Source organism: Oenanthe melanoleuca, chromosome 5, assembly GCF_029582105.1.
Source record: "Oenanthe melanoleuca isolate GR-GAL-2019-014 chromosome 5, OMel1.0, whole genome shotgun sequence".
NCBI lineage: Eukaryota > Metazoa > Chordata > Aves > Passeriformes > Muscicapidae > Oenanthe > Oenanthe melanoleuca.
This window is the reverse complement of record NC_079339.1, coordinates 47644997-47663845: the sequence shown is the minus strand read 5'-3', so window position 1 is coordinate 47663845 and position 18849 is coordinate 47644997. Positions and strand designations below refer to the sequence as shown.

General features: G+C 39.1%; 1 long non-coding RNA gene across 1 annotated transcript; it reads right to left on the bottom strand.

The window, feature by feature from the left end:
* Nucleotides 1-938: 938 nt before the first annotated feature.
* On the bottom strand, nt 939-11611 carry LOC130254179 (uncharacterized). The gene is made up of 3 exons (XR_008840649.1): nt 11472-11611; nt 3160-3245; nt 939-1365 (listed from the first exon to the last, which is right to left on the bottom strand). It is a non-coding gene; the product is annotated as an uncharacterized LOC130254179 (long non-coding RNA).
* Nucleotides 11612-18849: the final 7238 nt, after the last annotated feature.

The window sequence follows — 18849 nt, the reverse complement described above, 5'->3', positions numbered from 1 at the left end:
AAAACTATCAGCACCAATAGATTGGAAAGAACTGCCTTCTCCATTTTACTAATCTTTTTGGAGACAGAAGAGGTTGATAATTATTTCTTGGATTATTTTCATCATCTTTAATATTAAAAGAGGAAAACAAGAAGAGAGGCAAAGAAAGGCAGCTCAGTCATCTGACAACATCCCAAGTACCCTTGATTTGAAAGGATGTGTCACAGCCTCCAGTGGAAAGCCTATGGATCTACACCACTATAGAAGGGAGCTGAGTTCCTCCAGCCATGAAGATAGATATTTTTAACAGCAGCCTTTCTGGGTTCTAAGACCTTTAGCTTCTGTAAAGAGATGTTTACCCCACAAAGGGCAGGGGCAAGAAGGACAGCACTGCACTGCCCACGTTTCTGTCAGCTACCGACCCTCACCTCACACACATCCTGCTCAAGAGGGACACAACCACAGAGCTGGTTCATTTGCTCTGAGCTTTACTCTGCTCCTTCTCCACCCTACCAGGCTGTTTGGGGTTGCTCACTGGAGCCATCTTGAGTGTATTTGCCACCAGCTGCTTCCCACAACCTCGTTGCTCCCCTACCCACCTCCAGAGTGTTGCACCACGCTGCAGGAGCCTGCAGTGCCATTTGCCAACACCATCTGCTGGACCTCCTGAGCCAAGATTACCTCCTCCCAAACCCACACCATTTCTATCAGGGTTTCAAAGCCTGCAAACAAGGGGTCACAATCTGAAAAGAAGGCCTCAAAAATCTGAAGCTGCTGTTCTTATTCCCAGCAGCTTTTCTTTCTCCTTCCAGCATCGTTATCTTGCAGTAATTGTTCTGGGAGAAAACAGAAAATTCCAGTACAACTTTTGACTTCTGTTTTATTCACATAAGCAGCTGCATCAAAACTGTGAAGAGATAATCCTAATAATGTCTTCTCTATCTCCAGACTGTCCCAGCTTAAAGAACAGAAACTAAAGAGCCAGATGGTGCTCATGTATACTTATCCTTGAATTCTAGTTACAATCTCCCTCTCAGAAAGTCTTTTAATAATAGAATTTAAAAGTTGCCATATCTCATGCTTGTGAGGTACTTACTGCACCCTATACATCTTTAACTTCCAGAAATTTCTTGTTCACATACTTTTTCCTTTCATTTCTAAAGTATCTGAATTGGATTGACCCATCCCAGCAGTACTGAAGAATGTTAGTCTTCCTCTATTGCTACTCCCTCTGATGAAAATTCCCTGCATGCAACCTCAGATTTCATCACTTCTTTGTTCCTCTGGGCCCCCCATACTCTTGGCAAGGACTATGGTCCTTCTACAGCTGCACAGGGCACAAGGGCAGATTGCTGGCTCCATTTATGAGGAGAAAACCTATAAAAACTAAGAAAAAAAGTCAGGTTATTATATTGAAACCATGGATTATGTCTTTCACATTCAAGTCAAACAGCTAAATATGCAAAGAGTAATTTTTGTAAACCATTTCCAGGGGTTTTTAGTCTAGAAAAAGGAGAGGAGAGAAGAATCCCTGAGTTCTACTTCTGTTTCTGACTCTCAGCTAGCTGTATGATTTTCTCAGTTTCCTCATTCAGGCATTCCTCAGTTTACCAATTTTCAAAATGGCTACAACAGCTATATATCCACAGGAATTCAGAGAATGAAAGCAGCTGTTTGCAAAAGACTTCAACACTGACAAAAAAAAAAAAAAAAAAAAAAAAAAAGCAGATAACTTATTCTTTCAAATTAAAAATGGGATAGATTATTCATGTATCTATGCATAAACTCAAGCCATGAATCTGCTTGTAAGTGAACCACTCCTACATGAACCCTGCACTCTGTTTATAAGGCACATTGTTTCCTTTATAAAGCCTACAGAAGTCAGACTTTGATTTGAATATAATAAAATTGCAGAAACAGCAGAAGCTGGCCATGTAACTCCTTTTTTAATGAATACCTAAAGTAACAGTCCTCTAAGCCATTGTGTCATCTTTCAACTCCTGTCCCTCCCTCCCCCTTTCTGCACCAAACTCGAGGAAAAGAAAAACTGATTGGCAGGTACTGTAGCTGGCGTGAATAACCACGACTATATATCTTGTCAAAAATCAGCATGTACTTTAAAAAAGAAGAAAGTAAAATATGAAGATAAGAGGAATAATCTGAGGCTCTCCCATATTCTCATTCAAATTTTTCTATTTAGATTTCACTATATTTCCTTTTTTAACCTTCTCCTGCAGGTCTTTATATATAGGACAAAAAAATCCACTTCTGTCATTTAAAGCATGATGAAAGTACCAAAGAAAAATCTATTTTCAGCTGTTTCTCGTTAGAGCACTTTTTTGCCACTGTGATGAAAGTCGATGCAAAGAAAGAAAGACGAGTCACTGATGAAGATGAAGAAGCATTTCTGATCAGCCATCTGTTCAACCAATTAAAACCCTCGCAAATAAAGTTGTGTGTACTTATATAGCTAACCCACACAGATATACATATCTGTGTGTACACTGGCATGTGAATACATACATATAAATACCATGTAAAGTCTACTCTGCACACACTGCTTACATGCTGAGCATAGCTAATTAAATGCACACATAGAGAAACACTGAAAATGTGAAATAGACTTTGGCCCTGCTGGGGAACAAAGCCTTCTCTATTAACATCCCTTTCTCTTAATGGTCCTTATGCAGTAAAAATAAAGTCCAAACACTATAATTTCACTCCCAGAAAAGTTACAAATACTGTAGGTATCTTTAGAAACAGCTGCAAAAGTGGATTCACTTCTGACAAGATTGGTGTTAATTACCAGTAAGGACTTCAGTATAATACTATTTAAATCATTTTAAATTATCCCTCTCAAAAATTAATTTTTCATCAAAGATTACACAAAAAAATCATGATATCATCTCTGCAGCTGCGATTTAGTAATAATTTCATCTATTATTACCAATGTCACTTAGATAAAAGAAAAATGGCATCCTACTGTGCTGATTCCAGCATAGGCCATATATAGAAATTTTTAACTATCACTTATAATCGCCTTGATGAGCTTAAACCTCCTCTCAATTAACACCCTAAATGACACTGAGACATCTTAATGGAGGATGTAAGTAAAGGAAAAAGACTTTAATCAAAGAATAAAAAGAGAAATGCCAAGCAAAAGGAGGAAGTCTGGTGCACCTCTCAGTGTCCAATCTCACTGGGGTCCTTTATCTTGTCTTGAACTTCTTGTCATCTTATATTGTGACTGTAACTTCACAGCAGCCCTAAGAAGAAAAAAAAAAAAAGTGAAAAAGGTGTGCATATTCTTATCTGCAGTTCCCATCCTCATCTTAGAAAGACAGTGGGGGTTTACACTGAACAGGCAAACACAGATTAAATGAAACTGAAGAGACTGTGAAAAATAAAATAATTTCTTCTTACAATGAAGCTTACTTCATTTTGGTTATTGCTTCAATAGTGGTTCAGGGCAAATCTTAAAGACTGGAATACAGTGATTCACACCCTATTCAATAAACCTTGAATGAGAGTGTTTTCATCCTAACATCCCAACCTCAATAAAAGTTCTGCTTTCACAGCCAGCAGGTAATTATACTTTTAAAGATCTCATCTGCCAGACAACCACGTAAATATTTGCTTAAATGGCACCTACAGTCGATATTATTAAGGGCATTTTTGTCTCCTTAGCATATCTGTAAGACTCACAGTACAAGCATTTAAATACATATACATACTGGGTTGTTGTGATAGCACTCTTCTGATTTCAGGAAGGCTGAGGAATAAGTCTCTATCTAGCATTTCCCAAACTTGTGAACTCAACTTTCTAGCCTTCAGAGCAACCACCCAGACGTAGCAAGCTGATAATCTTCAGCTACTCTCTGCAGACTTCTTGCTATACCCTTGTGCAAAACTCCTGGGGGATGACTACAGCCTGGGAAATGCTGTTTTGGGATGCACATGGCTGAAGGTACAGGCAGAGTGTGGTTTTGCCCTGGTAGATGAATCAGTGACAATCTGCCAGCTCTGATAGCAAAAAACAGCTTTGGAAAGTGTGATCACAAATTATCTCTGAGGGACTTTGGGAGGTGCTCTAAGTGCCTGGGAACCATAAATCTCTGCTGTACCAGCTAATGGGGCCATTAGGTTTGAAAGCATCTAAACAACACATAGAATATATATATATATATATATATATATAGATATCCACACATACATATATATGTGTGTATATATATATTCATATATATAGATATACACACACACACACACATATATATATATAGTTTCACTGCCTAATATTTTTTCAGCTAATTCACTCATAATGAGAACCAAATTAATATTTCTGTGTGCATTAATAGTAAAAAAAAAAAAAAAAGAAAAAAAAAAAAAAAAAAAAATCCAATTAAAATCAGCCATGGTATTTCATTCCTTTCAAGCATTTTTTGCCCATTACAGCTTCACAAACTGTTAGCTACAAATTACACCAGTTAAGGATTCGGGTTATTTTGATTAACAAATAATTTGCAAATGGATTTTGTTTTTATTTTTCATAGGTGTTTGTTGGATAGCTCATCCAGCTATTTCAGCCTGTGGGTTGTTTGCTTCAGCTTTTCACTAGTCACTCCTCTATTTATGACACAAAAAGTACTGTTAAAAGAGCACCTCAGGTTAAGGTAAGAAATATCCCAACCTCTGCTCCATAACAGGCACAATCTCCACTAAATTCAGTCACTGCTGTTACAGAGAAATTGATCAAACTCTTCTGTGCTGGGTGATTTTAGATGCATGAATACTACATAGCAACTAATAATGAGCAATGGACTGTATATTGTTAGGGAGAAATTTGTTTATGTGCAGTGAATAATGAAATCATAGAATCAAAGAACACCCTGAGTTTAAAAATACCCACAAAGTTCACAGATTCCAGCTCCTGGCCCTGCACAGCATCATCCCCAAGAGTGTGTCCAAGAATATTGTCCAAACAGTTCTTGAGCTCTGTCAGGCTTGGTGCTGTGACCACTGCCCCAGGGAGCTGTTCCAGTGCCCAGCCACCCTCTGGATGAAGAACCTTTTCCTGATATCCAGCCTACATCTATATCAATATCTGTGCAAATTTCAGCATTCACATGGGGCATCACTTTGAATATTTTCTACTAAAGACCTTCTCCTGACTCACAAAAGAAATAACCTTCCAGAATTTATTCTCCAAACTGTTTTTTGTTCAGGTTTCTTTTACCCCAGTTTGGACTTCTAGCCAAATATTTTTTTCATAAATGAAAATTTAAAAAAGTTTGATTTCGTGTACATAACATACAAGGTAGAAGTGAAGTAATATATGCAATTAAAAAAATGCCAAAGTATTCACTGATCTGAAGGTTGATAGTCTATCAGCTCAACAAAAAAAAAAAAAAAAAAAAAAAAAAAAAAAAAAAAAAAAAAAAGTGCTAATAGCTTTTCAAAAAGAAAATAACTTGCATCAGTTTCTGCAAGTAACCAGTCAGCTGCTAAATGCTAAGCACCCCATCTAAAAGACAACTCCTTGTGTGATCAAGGAAATGCTTATTTTCTTATCCAGCAGAACTCCAAGTACACTGCTTTTAACTTGGTCTCCATTTCACTGTTTTACCAGTATGATAAGCATTTCTGTTGATTACAAGCCTGAAAAAAAAAGCCTTTTCTGATCAAAATGGCTGTGGCAACAAGGAGCCTAAGGCAGACTTGGTAATGCTGATATCAAAAGGAAGGCCTTTTCCTGGAACTGGGTTTGAGCTGCCTCAGCAAGTGACTCTCATAAACTGCATCTCTTCAGAGGAATGGGAGAGTGCCAGTCAAGCCACACTGTGAAATACTTTCAAGTGCAGACAAGCCTGAGAGCTCTGATATTCAGAATCAGCTAAACAAATGCATACCTCAGTGTGGATGGACATTCTTGAACTGGTTAATCATTTGTGACCCTGCCAGCATTATGAAGTTTGGCAAGATAGTTAAATCAGTCTAATATTGAAAAAAAACCCTAGAATTTTTCCAATGATTTCCTCTGGTCTCAGCTATACACTGCTGCTTCTTGCTCTGCAGAGACACTGAGTGTTCACCTGATCTCTAAGCTAACCAATTTATTTCACTAAACTGGCAGAAAATGCTGCATTGGTATTTTCTGCATTCATTTTCTGTCTGTTTAGTAAGCTGAAGCAGCTTGCTGGGGCATCAAACAAGTTCCAGAGCCAGCATGAGAAGGAGGGAGGAAGGAAGGAAGGTTGTTTCTTCTCTGTACCAGCAGGATTTTAGGATTGTCCTCTGGGGAAATCAAGCCTTTAAACACTGTTATGTCACTGTACTTAGAGTTATTACTTTGGCCATGCCTGAGCTATTGTTCTGACCAAAACACAGGGATCTCTGGTAAGAATAAATAACAAGACTTTCACAAATACAGTTGTGGGGTTTTTTTCAGGGTGGAATAAATTACACAGAGGACCAGCCTGGCAGTTGATTAAGATTGTGAAGAAGACAAAGAGCAAGCAAACCACACTTTCCTTTCCTAACCAGCACTGCTATGGCTGAAACTCCCCTGACATATATGCCATTTTATCTACAAAAGAGCTTTTCTCTTCTATACTTATCTTGTTCAGAAAGTTGTATCAGTTTATCAGCTTTTTGTACCAGTGTAAACTTAGCTTCCAATGGAAGTGTCTGACAGTCCAGCTATATCACAAGCCCTTTCTAGTTATGGTATGGTCATAACAGAAACCTTTTGGCTTTTGATTACAAAGAAAACCTATATTTCAGTGGATGTCCTGCCATGAAGCTGCACAGCTGCTATTTTTGCTTCTTCAGTCACCACCTTTCCAAACAAAAAAGAAATTCTCTGTGTGCTGTGAATAACAATAAAAAAAAATCTATTCAAAATTACTCTGCTGCATTTGTGTCCTTTTATTTCTTTGCCAACAATATGGGAGTTCACTCTAAAATTCCCAATATTCTGCAGTAGCTTGAGAGCCAGGACAGCTCCCAAGCCAGGTCTAAATTATAAAGTGTTGTTGACAAAGCTGCTTCTGTCACAAGCATGAAAAAATCACACCCTTAATTGATATAGATATGCGAGCAACACCCTCTGTATGCATGCAAGAATCCCTTTGCTGGCATGGCTTATGCCACTCAAAAAGGTAGTTGAAGAGAAAAGGCTCCTCTTGCCAATGTATATTTTTCCTCTGGTACAACTCAGCCAACAAAGCCTGTGCATCATGGACCAGTGATTCCCAAATTTTCTGTAACAATCCTTGCTTGGCAAAGTTGGCCAGCTCTAACACCTCTCTGCAACCAGGTTGCTTCCCCCAAACTGAGCTTTAGTTCCACCTTGTGTTCCTCTTCCTATCTCTGAGGCATTTTTTCTCTGCCCTCACTATTTCCCTCCCTCCTCTTTATGGGATCATTTGCAACTAGAGTTACAGGCCCTGTCAAAATGAAAACAAAATGAAAGCAAGGAAAGGTTTTCCATTTTACCCTTTATTCCATCATTCTCACCACTGACAGACACCAAATCTCCAGACAGCTGAGTTTGATAAGGACCTCTGGGAATCAACCAGTCCAACTCCATGGTCAGAGCAGAGCCAACTGCAGCAGGTTGCCTTGTCCAGTCAGGTTTGGAGTATTTTCAAAGATGGAGACAAAGAGGAAACCCATGCTGGAATCTGTATAATTTAAAGTATTCCCCTATGGAAAACATCTCAAAGTCTGCACAGCCTCCATCAGGTTTTCCTCATTTTGTTCCAATACCCTGTAACTGGCAGAGGGGCAGTTAAAGATAGAGAAGCCAGTTAAAGCTCAGGCATAATTTGGGGATCTAAAGTTGATTAATTTTCTACAGTTTCTCTATATTTCTACCTATATTTGAGAAATTGGAAGGCAGTGTCCTCTGTTTCTTTGTATTGAAGTTGCTACCTGACTCCTAATAAATCTGAATCTACTGATACTTCAGGGTACATGAATGAGTCTAGCAGGAAGGGCTGACTTTTCTTTTGCATTTGATATATAGAGTCATGTATTTCTACAGAACAGACTGAGGTTATTCCTATTTTTTCATTAGATTAAAAAATATACCTATGACTTAGAAGTACAAGGAAATCGGTATGAAATACACAGAGCTGTCCATAGGTTGTAGACATGCTCATCCTCTTCTCTTCTCTTCTCTTCTCTTCTCTTCTCTTCTCTTCTCTTCTCTTCTCTTCTCTTCTCTTCTCTTCTCTTCTCTTCTCTTCTCTTCTCTTCTCTTCTCTTCTCTTCTCTTCTCTCTTCTCTTCTCTTCTCTTCTCTTCTCTTCTCTTCTCTTCTCTTCTCTTCTCTTCTCTTCTCTTCTCTTCTCTTCTCTTCTCTTCTCTTCTCTTCTCTTCTCTTCTCTTCTCTTCTCTTCTCTTCTCTTCTCTTCTCTTCTCTCTTTCTCCTTATTCTCAATGAGATATCTTACCATACACACCCTAAGACACTTTAGTTCATTTAACTGAAGATTTAATCTAGCAGAATGGAATCCTCCTACACTATATTGCATGGTTGGATGGATCTATAGCTAACTGGGCAGGTGCAAGGATGAATTATAATACAGCATTATGTTAGCAAATGCTGCCTCCATATACAACTTTCAGAAAGAAACTCTAGTCTATGAAGTTGCTTCATTTACTTTTAAATTATACACAGTACTTTGCTGATGTCCATTCAGGTAGATTGCTAAAAAAGAAAAAAATTAAAGCCAAAATAAAAGAAAATCAAGTTCTGCAGAGCTAATCATATGGGAAAAATATTGTGCTTTGTTTTCTGAATTTATGTCTTCAATCTTAGAATAAGATGGATAGAAAATATAATTTAACAATAATGTTATCTTAGTATTTATATGAGGAATTGACTGAGTTACTATAACCCAAACCCTAACACTAGGAGCATTATTTGGGAAAGAAAAATGTCTTTGAATTCTTCTTCAAAATTAATTGAATTATATTAAATCATTGTTCTGTCTCTCTCTTATTAATGCCAAAATATTGCAGTAAATAAGTGAGAGTGTATCTTTAATAGATATGAGGTTTTTTTCAAAAGAGCACAAAGGTCTTTGCAGATGATGAAATTTTTATTCTTGAAAATCAGCTCCATCAGAGTTGAAACAGAGCAAGCACTTAACACATAAAAAAAGGATGGCTCTTAGTGAAGAAAAAGATTGCATCCAATTGAAATTTCAGGGAATGTAAGTATGGAGAATGCAATCTCCCAGTCAGAAACTGATTAAGATATCACTCTTTAAGCTGGGAGATCTGTAGTTTTTGTAAGTGGACAGGACCAAGTTAGCAACTCCTTAAAGAAGTGCTGCACTGACAACAGTACAGCCTCCCCAAAAAAGAGAGACAGCCATGCAGAGGTAACATGCAGCTGAAATCCTGATACCACAAAAGTTCAAGTTCTGTATTTTCAATCTATCTTTCTTCTACAGCTCTTTCTTTCCTTGAAATATTAAATTTAAAAAGAAATCTTGTAAGACAAGAACTGAAAATATCTAGTACAGAACAAATCTATGTCTACAAGATTCCTGAAAAAAGCATCAGTTTTCTATGTAGACTGCATTAGCAATCATTAAATGGCAACAGCATCTTTATGTTAACAATATTTTTCTATGTCTGTACATTACTCACACCCCAATAGTCTATTTTTAAAATTGAAATTCTCAGTAGCAGTTGAAAACTGCAAAATTCAGCTGAAAAAAATGGCAAAATACATTCAACATTATTTGGGACATATTCTGGAGTCTCAAGTCTAGTTTGCCATTAGGGTCATGCCATAGTAATCCCAAAAGGTTCTTAATTCATGCCACAAACTTTGGCCTCTAAGACTACATGTACAAGGTGTTCTCCATTTGCATTTAAAAATGGTAAGAGAAAAAAAAAAACAAAAACAAACGACCATGTTTTTGGCTGTAGTGTCTCAGCAGTACTGTTACTAAGGCATCACCAATCTGCTCCCTGCAAGTACAAAACACTGCAGAGCCAGCCTTAGGGCAGCTGTTTCCCCAGGAGCAGCACAGGACTGCCACAGAGGTCACAGTCCAGGGCATGTTCTGTGTTCTCTCAATACCTTCTGTGAAAAATGGTCACTCATTTAGCAAAAAGACATGCCAGCAGCAGATCAATGTAAACTTCCAATAATTTTAATGCTCAATCATGATTGAATAAGACATTAGGTGGACTGCAAAGCATAGAGCACTGCCCTACAGTCAAGCTTTACTTAGTTAAGGCAGCATAGAATCTCTCTGGAACAATATGCTTGTATTTCTTAGAAATGCAGACATGCTTTTATAGAAATATGAACTAAGAATAACTACTTATTATATGCATAGTAGAGGAATCAGGGCATGAAATCCTCAACAGACAGCTCATGAGCTTTCTCTTTGGGATGGTGTTTGAAATATAACTTCTCCCTGAAGAACAGCAACAACAGTCTAGATACAGCAGTAAAAGAGCCAGGAAGGGCTGTACCCTGTGTGTACCCTATGTGACACAAGTTGAGTGTGTGCAACAGGAAGGAAGAGAAGGATTAAAATTGCTCATGTTTTACTATTTCCTGCCTCTGCCACTGATGATGCTCTGTGTGATCTTTAGTGGTGCAGTTCACTCCCTACCCAAACTGAATACATGTGTGCCATAAAGGTACTGGGTGTTTTAACTATCTGCAAAGACATTTTGATCTTCAGATTAAAAAGCCATAAAAGAAACTGAATCTCAAGGCTGAATGCAGGAGAAAGACTGGGATGAAAAAATCCAAAATGTATAGACTGTCTTGCCTAATTATGGGTTTGTCTCCTGCAGCCAACTGGCTGTGGTGACACGGCCCTGCTTCAGACAGGGAGCAGTTCATAAAAAATGTTCACTAACAATGCTATGGCATTAAGTGGTAACACAGTCTTGCAAGAAAATATTGTATTAAAGTTTCTATATTGGAATTTGAAGTTTATGGATATGCAGAATAGAACAATTTCAAATGAACAGAAGAGTTTGTCCTAAGTATAGTCACTTCAGTTAAAAAATGAATGGGTTTGAAGGCATGTGGTGGAGAATAGTTAAAAATTACTGGAGTACTCTTCAGATTATTGAAGCAATCTAGGAAATCTAAATTGGTCTGCAGTGCCCATGCCCAAAGCACACTATTCACTTCCAAAATGAAGTGCTCTTGTTAAAAAAAAATTTAAAAAGAAAATAAAAAAAAGGAAACATTGCATTTGGAAAGAACGGAGCACTTCAGTTTCTTTCTTTTTTTTTTTTTTTTAGCAAATATTTCTTTTTGGAAGCAAATCCAAAAGCATTTTATCACTGTAGGCAAACTCAAAACGATTTAAAAATTAAGCCCTATTTAAAACAAAAGAATAATTAATATAATACTAACAGCCTCCTGCCTTGAAACACAGTAAAAGTGAAAGGGAAATAGAGAAAAAGGAAAAAAGTAGGTGAGAGAAGAAAATTCCATACCTTCAAGGGAGCAAAAAGAAACGTAGGGACATCTCTGACCTGGTCTGTGTGCTTTGCAGAGATCCACAAATCAATACACTGCTGGAGCAATAGGGTGGTCTTGGGAATAGACCATGGTGACCCTACCTCCTCACCTTTGGCTGCACGAACTTCCTTCACATCACAGAAAAACGCCTCTCCTCCTTCCTGGTTGTATCTCAGTGACTGCTCCCTTAACAGCTGCACTTGCTCAGGACTCCATAACAACTCTTTCTGTATGGATTTTTCTTTCTTTGGTGAGAGACATCTTGCATGGGCTGATTCCGTGATTTGGTCAGGGTTAAAGCTCCAGATCGTCAGTGTGTAGGACTAGGGGGAATTTCAGCTTTCATTTAACATAAGAGTGTTTTCTAGCCCCTATAGTTGGTGATAAAAACTTGAAAATGTGTCCCCAGGAAACTATAGATTCCAAATCCCAGCAGACAAAGAGAAAGATCTCCCCTTTCTCACCATTCCGCATGCAAGCCAAATTATTTTTAAGGTTCAGTATTTAGAAACCATCTTTGCAAGTGTGGAACACGTGGGTCTGGCAATCTCCCTTTGCTCTGCCTGTCTCCTGGTACGGAACCTTTGCTCACCAGCTAAGATTAAACCAAGAACCAGGACAGGGGCTCTGGGTAGACTGAAGCCAGATTGAAGAGAGTGAGAAGAGCCTGGGGCAGGGAGTTTGGGCTCCCTGAGCACCAGGCAGAGGCGTTGCCCCTCCTGAAGTTGCAGGCTGGCAGCCTGCCGCCGCACTGGGAGAGATCCAGGGAGGGTCTGTGTCTGTGGGACCGAGGAATGCAGCGGGCCCCGCGCTGAGGAAAGGAGGAGAGCCAGCTTTGCTGCCAATAGAATTAGGGCTCTCTTCCAGCAGTCAGAAACGTACATACTTTTATGTGTTTGCCACATGGCTTTGCTGCGCAGCAGCACATGTGTTGTGGCTGCGCAGCGCTGAGTGAAAAGAGCACCCAAATCAAGGCGTGCTGTGGGTGGGGAGGTGGCACTGGGAAGATGGGTGGTGGTACCTGAGGTTGGGGAAGAAAGCAAAAAATACTCATCTTCTGACAGCCAAAGGAAAGGTTTGCACCTGACTGACTTCAAGCAAGAGCAGGAGACCCATTACCAGAACTGATCAAAGACGCAAGGGAAGATCTAGCCCTTATTTTCTCTCTCTGATTTTGTTATTGTCAATGTGCCCTGGTGGTGCTGTCTGTAGTACAAAAGTCTTCATGGAGACCAGACCCCATTGAACCAGGCAACAAAATCATAAGAAATAAACATAAAGACTGTACACCAAAATCTGACAAGGGCAAAGAGCAGAAGGAATGAAACATTTTCAGGTTCCCGAAGTCCCACTCCAGTGGCTTAACTATAAAAGACATCCCTCCTCCTGGCTTAAGTTGACATGGGGGCAACAACTGGAAAATCAGGCCCTGTTTTCCTACTGCTCTTCTGAAAACAGGCTACAACATAATTTCCAGCATACATTTGTGCTTAAGAGGAAAAATTCTATAAGAGTGGACATTCTTGACAAACATGTCTATGGTTCGTGAATAGTCTTGAAAAACAAGGAGGGAGAGTCAGTTCCGAATGCAAAAGAAGGTTTTCCTTGCCATGACCACAGCCAGTATTTGCTCAGCAGAGAAGCAGGTGACACAAGACAATCTGCATGCAGCTGAAGGCTGATGGAAAGCTTGTTTGTGCTCAGCACACTAGAGAAGTTGTTCGGGAACAGTTACGTAAAGATTAGCCCTGTAACGCTGCCAAATACTTTGTGTTATTATGTGCTGTGTTTGTGCCAGGCAGCCCCACATGTCAGAGCTGCCTCACAGGGCAGTTTTAACATGCACACCCACATTTTCAGAGTGCTCAGAAGAATAAAAAAGCCACGGAGGAACCAACTCTGACCTCATTCGCATGGCTGCCACCACCGATTCCCGTCAGCTTGCCTGAGTGCAGCCAGTGTAGAGCCGGAAAGGCACATCTACCGCATTTTGGAGATGGCTGTCCTCGCCTCCCCTCCTCCTCCTGACCCATCATGTTTCCTCAGAGAATCCCAGCTGCATGGATAAAAAAAAAAAGTAGCAACTCAACCATGTGGGAGCATACAAATTTAATGTCGGCTAAAGATGAAGGCTGTCTAAATAACACAATGGTTGGAGCTATGCAGGTCATAAGTCTAGGGAGTAAGGAGCTCACGGTGTTTCTTTTCTTTTCTCCCTTGCTCAGTTTTCTTCACAAAAGTTCATTAAACAATGATTCTTTCCACTTTAAAAATTTATGAATGAATTATGTGTTCATGAAAATGAGAGAGCAAAAAGCCCTGGCCATAGCCAGGCTCAGCATGGTCTAACACTCTGCAACCATCCCCACATGCCCTCCTCTCCCAGCGTACTTCCAGCCTGACCCAAAACACTATGCAGAGACTTACCAATGATTCACACAGGTCATATGTGTGTGAGACATGTCCTGGCAGGGAGGGGACATGGAGCCAAAGACCTAGAGGAAAACACTGTTTCATCAGTCCAGCAAACTCCTTTGATCTGCATTATGCAGTGCTCGGTCACAAGGATGCCACAGCCATAAAGAAAAATCAGAATCTGTCTGAAAATAAAGAGGTCTGTTATTTCAACTAGTATCAAAAGTGGCACCATCCTTTTCCAAGTCCTGGATATAGCTAAATCATGATAAGAAAGGAACAATAAATAACCAACAATAATGGACAGTTTTTATACAGGTCTCTTTACGAACAGTTCTTTACAAATTAGAAAACTTATCTTTATTTCTCACTCACATTCTGTAACTCCATAGAATCACTTCCTCTTTTTATTATTTTTGCTTTGATTTTAAATATTTTTGCTACATTTATTTCTTTACTGGGCCTTCTTTTTATTTCATTACTTTTTCTTTTCCCTCCTCTTTATTCTTACTTAGCTTCAGTTTTGGACTCTGTAGTTTAAGTATCTCTCCAGTTTTTCTAATATTCTTCCTCTTTTCATTATTTCATATTTTGGAGTCCACTCCTTTCTAATCTTTCTATCCTTTGCCTCTTCGTCTTTATCTCTTCCTCTTTATACAATGTCTTCTTTCTTAATCCCCTATGATGATGATTCTTTTCCTTCCCAGCTTGGTTTTCAGTCTTCTTCTGACACCTTGTTCCTTACTGTGATCATTTAACATGTCCCTTTCCCTTTGTCTCCCTCTGTTGTTATTATTTTTATTTATATAATTGACTGCAATAGTGCCCAGAGATCTAATCTTGACTGTGTTTCACCTCCATCACCATCAGTGTTCTGTTTAAACAGACAGGAGCATTCCCAGTCTCAAGCATCTCTTTCCTAGTGCTCGTTTTCACATCTGTGGATAGTGCCTGGATGGTAATAGAAATGTTAGGATTAGCTTGTCCTTTCAGTATGTTGGGAGAATAGGTTTTGGCTCCATGGCAATCTGTCCTGGAGTCTGCAGGGAAGGGGCCAAACCATGACATGGTCCCCAGGAAAAAATCCAACTCACTTATTGCAATGTACTTTGCAGGCATTCCAAAGGACACAAACTCCTCCTGCAGTTCTAAATCTTTCATGGTCAGGGTGTCAGGTAACTGTAGACAGAAAACAAGCAGACTCCAGACTGTCTTCACAGGCTGGGTGTTGTCATCAGCAGCATTCTTCTCTAGGATTGTCCTCTAGATAAAGATCATAAGGGCAGATATGTGGGCACATCTGGCACAGCAGACTACTCCTCAATAAGGATAATCCAGCTAGAACAGGAGACAGAATGACTGACAGCACCTCACAGATGGAAAGCAAGACATTTCCCTGGTGCTTTTGAAGGGGTAATCTGACAATAATAAGGTTTATAAAAAGAAAAGAAAACAAAAAGAAAAACAAAAAAAAAAAAACAAACTAAAAAAACCTCAACCAATAGAACAAAAAAAAGAAAAGCCACAGAAGACACCAAACACAGCATTGTGGAGCTTTCTGGGTTGCAGCAGGAGTACTTCAAGCTGCTTCTTCCCTGTGGTAAGGTACAGTTTCATGGAAGCCCCTGACTCACTGAATAGAGTTTTTAGGAAGTTTTTTTTTTTTTTTTTTGTGGATTTCTATGTCTTTGAGAAACTGAGCTCAGAGTTTTGCTGGATGGGTAAGGTATCTAGAACTTTGACAGAAGAGACAGCACTTGCTTTTTTTCTAGAAGGAAAAAATGTAGATGATGACTATTGCACCACCACCAAAGGGACTGGGACAGGTTGAATTCCTTTACTTTGACAGACTGCATTTTGTGCCAAAATGAAGAGAGGTCTTCAATCCAGAGGGCTGTGAAAGTCAGGGGAACAAAACAAAAAAAGGAAGAGGTTTGGAGTGACATAAGAAAAAACGTGGCTGCTGGAACACTGAAACTAGACAGGGAAGGAGAGGGAGGAGAGATGCAGAGAGCAGAAGGAAATTGAAAGAAGTACAGTTATTTTAAAAAATGTTACTTAAAGGAAAAAAAAGATTCAAAAGTTAGTCTTGCAGTTACTGGCTTTTTTTCCTCCTTCTTTTAATTTCTCATTCTGTCATCTTTCCTTTTTGAAGGCAAAGGGAACATAACACACTAGTGTGAGCTTATCAGGTCTCTGGCCACATGCATGATTATGACCTGGCCAGAAGTTTTTGGCCAGAAGACCTAATAACACTGACATATATTTAATCCAACTTTTTTTGTTTTCAGTCACCAGTATCCTACACAGGCTTGTTCCATCTTCAGATGCACTTCATATTAACTTGGCTACTTCCACATGCTTCTGTCTTTTTTGTATCAAATGATGGCTGTTTATAGATTTTCCACACATATATGGGAGGATAAATGTGAGGCTTCAGCCAAAGCTACACTCTCTGGCCAGCAGCAAAGAAATTTTGTTTATATCATAACTCTCTTTCCTGTTCTCTATCACGTGTGTGACTTTTACCCAGGAATTTTGAAGGTCACTAAACATCCTGGGCAGCAGATCCACAGTCATCCTATAGATCAGAACAATGGGAAGACTGGCTTGTTTGTTTGGGGGTTCTTTTGGGGGAAAAAACTTTTATACCAATAAAACAATGTTTGATGCCACTATCAGGGAAATGTATTCATGCTATGCACCCTTAGATATATAAAAAAAGAGATCAAGTGTGGTTTTTTTTTACTATTTTGGAAAGAGAAAGAATGAAAAAGAAGGCAACTTACGATTTAAATGTTTGTACATCTTTCAACATGAAACCCCAACAAGCTCGTATCCCTATCAACCTGTATCTCCAATTATTAAGTGAGCATAGAACAATAAAAGAAGTACAGTTATTACTGCACCCAGGAAATAGTGATGAATGGGGAAAGAGGAGGGAAATTAAAGGAGAAAGACTATTATTTACATGTACTCTAGTTCTGACATAAAAATGGGGATTTTTTTTCTGTTAAATGTTGATGTGCACAAAATTCTAGCCAGGTCTAAACACCTTAGTCATGGCAGGGGGTTAAAAAAGAGAATATTTGAGAATAATGTGAATTAAAAAGGCAAGTTAGTTTAAATTTCTGTTTGGTAGGGCCTGAGGCCTACAACTCCAATGGGAATACAGTGTAGCCGGAGGGCTGATGAATGCCCCTAATGAAGTTGGACAACCTGGAATATATGCATAAAATGATTTTAAATATTGATATGATGTCATTGTGTGACTGAAGATATTGAAATGTTAATTTTCAGAGCCAGACAGGTTGTGTCTAATTTATTTCAGGGAGGGGGTATGATTATTTACACTTTTTAATGTAGCAATAAAACAATTATGGGACTTAAGGACAGAGAAAATTTTCATGTTTCTTGGAGAGCAAAAATGTGTGTTACAATGGAAATTACTTAGAGGAGCTTATACCAGCAGATGTTAAGAAATATGCTTTTCTTTTTCTTTCTTCCTGATAATTGAGGTAATACATTCATAAACTATGTAAAGCAAAAGGACCCTTTGACCAACGTTAATTATATTTAACCTGCTCTATGCATAGTAGAAAGAAGAGCTTAAATATATCACTGAGGACAACTAACTCACCCATATATTCTGGATGTGTCTATTATAACATTTCTATGACATTGCCTGGTTTTCAGAAAAATTCTTAGGGTGAAGAAGAGGAGCCGTGGTGTTGTAATGGTGCGTTCAGTTCCATTGTGATATGAAAGTTTTTACAGAGAGCGCCTGAGGGCATCTGTCTGCCTCGTGTGCTCAGTATTACAGCTGAATAACACTCAGAGGTGGAAGTGTATTAAAGGCAGAGCCACTGCAGTCTGTTGGAGGTTGCTGGTGCTAAGGTCCAATCCTGATGATCCCCAGACCAAACCAAAGAAAAAAATTCTTTGCAAAAACTACCCAGGCTATATCCTCGACTTGTTCCTTTGTTCCCAGCTCATATGTCTACTTGCAAAGAAAAAGAACTTGGTTTCATTTAAACTCTAGTGCAAACCAGAGTAGCTCCCTTACACACAGAGTCATTTGGGGAGGGATTTTCTGTTTCTTTAAAGCATAAGTTTGGCATGATCTGCACTTATGAAATGTGCTAGCAAGCAGGAATGAAAACTTTCTCTTCTCTCTGATCCCATGATCCCCTGTTACATCAGCGGTTTAAAACAATTTAGCATAGTTCAGCACAACTCAAAGAATCTCACTGAGGCTGTAACTCTTCACTAAGATGGGCAACTTCATGCTGAATCATGACCCACATGATTAGAGACAGAGTAGCATCAAACAGGTCCTTTGAAGGAGATACACACCGTGCTCTTGTGTTCCACTAACTCATCACAGGCACTAGAAATACAGCCTATGATATGTGCAGGTTTACTGTGTCCAGCCTTGAGGTAAGCCCCAGAAAAGGCAAAAGGCTTTCAGGAATGCAATGGCAAGAGAAGCCCTCTTCCCCTGAACATCCTTCCTCTCTTCCTGCAGTGTTTATACAACAATGGCTGGATGGGCAAATGATGAAGAGGGAGGAAAACCCTGGAGCCAGTGAACCCAGACACCAAATATAAAAAGAGCTAGAAAAGATAAAGTGAATGGAGGTATGGCTGAGAACAACAGACATGTGAGAAATTTACATTTTTAGGGCACAAGATAGGTGATTGAGGGGGGCCTGACAGAGATATGTAAGGTCACAAACTGCCCAGCACAGGCATTGATTACTCCTCTTCCCACATTATCAGAAGGAAATGGCACCCAATGAAGTGAGCAAGAAACACATTGACAACAGACAAAGCCATTACTCCCAAGAGGAGAAAAGTGGATAAATTTTCAGCTACAACATGATTATGAGACTAAAAAACTAATAGATTTGAAAAGATCAGATAAATTTGTTGAGC